This window comes from Cupressus sempervirens, chromosome 11 (assembly GCF_028749045.1).
Source record: "Cupressus sempervirens isolate cs-2001-9-10 chromosome 11, ASM2874904v1, whole genome shotgun sequence".
Taxonomy (NCBI): Eukaryota; Viridiplantae; Streptophyta; class Pinopsida; order Cupressales; family Cupressaceae; genus Cupressus; species Cupressus sempervirens.
Window position 1 is genome coordinate 89,977,565 of NC_143128.1, and position 3,306 is coordinate 89,980,870.

Below are 3,306 nucleotides of genomic sequence, written 5' to 3' on the forward strand. Positions count from 1 at the left end.
TGTTCCTTCTACTATCATCTCAGATAATGCTAAATCTTTTGTTGGAACCCAAATTTGTGCATGGGCAATGAATCACAATATCTACCTAAGCACATCATCAAATTATTATCCCCAGGGAAATGGTTTGGCTGAGTCTTCCAACAAGAATCTTATCAGAATAATGAAGAGGACAATAGAAGACAATCAGAGGGTTTAGCATAAGAAATTAAGAACTGCTCTATGGACTGACAGGATAACGCCCAAGAGATCTATCAAGAATTCACCTTTTGTGCTGGTATATGGTAGGGAGGCTAGACTCCCAATTTTACTGGAATTCCCTTCCTTGGAGTTGGCTCATTAGCTGGAATTGATTGAAGATAGTTCCATGTCAGTAAGAATGGCAAAGCTGATGGAGCTATAAGAAAAAAGGGATAAAGCTATGAAGACCCTAGAGTTGCATCAGCAGCAGATGAAAAGGAGTTTTGATAAGAATGCAAGGGCTAGAACCTTTAGAGAAGGAGATTTAGTCCTCAAGTGGGACTCAGACAGAGCGAAACTAGGAAGACATTCCAAGTTTGATGCATTGTGGAGTGGCCCTTACCTAATTGCCAGTTGCAAATAGGCTAATGCATTCCAACTAAGCAGACCCAATAGTGAAGTTCTGCCCATCCCAGTCAATGGGATTTATCTTAAAGCTTGCTTCTGATGAAGATTGTGAACCCATGTACATAGTTAGTCTAGTTCCTTTTCTGTTATTTCCTACCTTTCAAGAAGTGTGCATGCACAAGGTTCTCCTTTTGAGTTGCTAGCTTCTGAAGTTTTGATAGTCTCAGGTTGCAGAGGAAGTTTTGTTTTTCTTTAAGTACAAGGGTAGATCTAGGGTTTTTTACTGTTTTGATTTCCTTGCAAAAAAGGGTTAGGGTTTTGCAGTTCTCAAATTTGTACCTTTTAGACCCATTTTTGACTCCGTAGCCCAATGGATTGTTTACAGGCACTGGTCTTATGCATCGAGCAGGCTCATGCCCCCTGTGAGTCACCAGAATGTTACCACATTTTGTTTGCCCTGCCAAATTTCAAAATTTCAATGTTACCTCGCCCAATGGTCACCTCCTTGATTACTAATATTTTAATACCCACAAAGATATCAAAATTACCTAAGTTCTGAACCTTACGATATTTTTACGCCTCGCAAGTTCTCCACCGTCAGATCAGGGCTAATCAATGGTCATCGCCGTATCACCATGGTGAAGATATGCAACCTTTACTATAGCAACATAGCAACAAGGCACCACGTGTCTGGTGGGTCCAGCTTGCAAGGTAGAGGATGGCGCGGGTTAGAAATTTTCTACGATGACATAGCGCCCGTCGAAAAAGGTGTGCCAATGACGGTGAGTCAGCATGTTTGGCGGCAAGGTTTGGCAGGTCGGAGAAGATAACAACGAGGTTTCAAGAAAGCAGTTGGGTTATGTCAGGTACTTCATCTGCCCAGTTGGCAGAGTCTGGTGTCATGGTGGAAAATCATAGGGCGCCACGTGTGCTAGATCTTTAGTTTAGCTAACACAGTCAAGAGGCGAGTCTTTACGATCGTCAGATCTGCAGAGATCTACGGCTGGCGTTATCTCGCCATTAGAAACTGCTCGAGAGATAACATCGATGACATAGTGATGGGGTGCCATGTGTCCTAGTGGGACCATATTTTATGCCGCCAACGTAGTAGGGATCAAATGACCAACAGACCAATAAGGAAGTGCCACATGTACCATAGGTCCAGCGAATTACGAGGGAGGAAGGTTGCAGGAAGGTGGGTCTTCGTGGCCGTTAGATTAGAGAAGATCAACGACTGTCGCCATATTGACATGGTGAAGATATGGGATCCTTACCATAGTGACGTAGTGACAGGTTTCCATGTGTCAGTGGGGCCAGGTCTCGCTAGGGTGCAGTCACTGAGGTGTTGCCCAAGTGTCGGTTGGATACGAAAGGTTGCAGAGATGGTGCCAAATATGATGGGCCTAGGGTAAGGACAGTATGGAGAATGATGAGTCTTCATGATCGTCGGATCTAGGGTGATCGATGGTCATCGCCATCTCACTATGGGTAAATTTCTCAAGGTTTATGTTGGCAACACAGTGCCTTGTTGAGGCGTGTATCGCTGGTTCAGTCAGAAAGGACGGTCGATGGGTGGCAGTTAATGTAATCATCATAGTTAATATGAATATCTGCAAGGATGGTGTAGTTAATTTGATGATGGAAGGTCAACCACGAAAGACTTCCCCAGGTGGCGGAGCGAAGAAGGGTGATTGGCCCGCATGACCCAGCTGGCTCGTATAGCCTGTTTGACTTGCTTCAACCCTGTTGATTCATGAACTAGGAAGCAAAGGTGATCAAGGTTATCTTACGATCTAATCTTCACGATCAATTTTGACCTACTTGAAATGAATGCAAGACATAGGGAAACACTCCACCGTCTCAGCTGATCCATCTACTATGTCAAGATCATTCATTGGCACCGCTTCTATCTACTCAAGGTGTTCCTTCAGTCGAATATCTGATTTTGTACTTCAAAACCATGCTCGAGTGTGATCTTTGATCGGAGATTTTGGGGTTCAATGGCAGTAGTTGAGCAGTTAATGCAGAATCATTCCCCTCAGTTATGCCTGAACTATAAAGGCAATTTTGTAATCATTTCTAAGGGTCGACTCTTTCTGATTTCTCTAATATTGCTCTACAACTCTTAGTGTAACATTCCCTATGCCTTTGAACTGAATGATTCTTTATTTTATCTCCTTCAGCCATCAATGTGTATGTGCATCCTGTTTTGCCTCTCATTAGTGTATTGTCGAGATTCGTAGCCTGCATACAGTATCTATTTTTTGCCTACTGGATAATATATGAGTGAGATTCCTCTTTCCTTGTGTTATTCAGTTTGGTTTCTTGATCTGCATGAGGTTATTAGATCAAAACAAACTTGTATGTATATATCCTTAGTTTCATTCTAGTTCAATAGTGCATATATGGGCAAAAATGGGTCTGAACACTCTATTTTGGTGCATCACCTCCGTAGTTTAGGTAGGGTAGAGTTGTTTTCTGCATCTCCTTCTTCCCCTTTTCCTTTCGAGAGTAGTTAGGTGCACCCTGATAGTAAGAGGAAGTCGGCCTTCTCTAGAGACTCAACCTCGCAGTTCAAGTCCCACAGCTTGGAGGTTGTTTCCATTTTTCACTAGGTTGTCCTCGCACATAGGCCTTGGACAAGGGTGCAAACCTAAGTGACAACAGAAACCAAAAAATATAATGTGTAAACAATTTCAGCTATGCAAGATGATAAAGTCA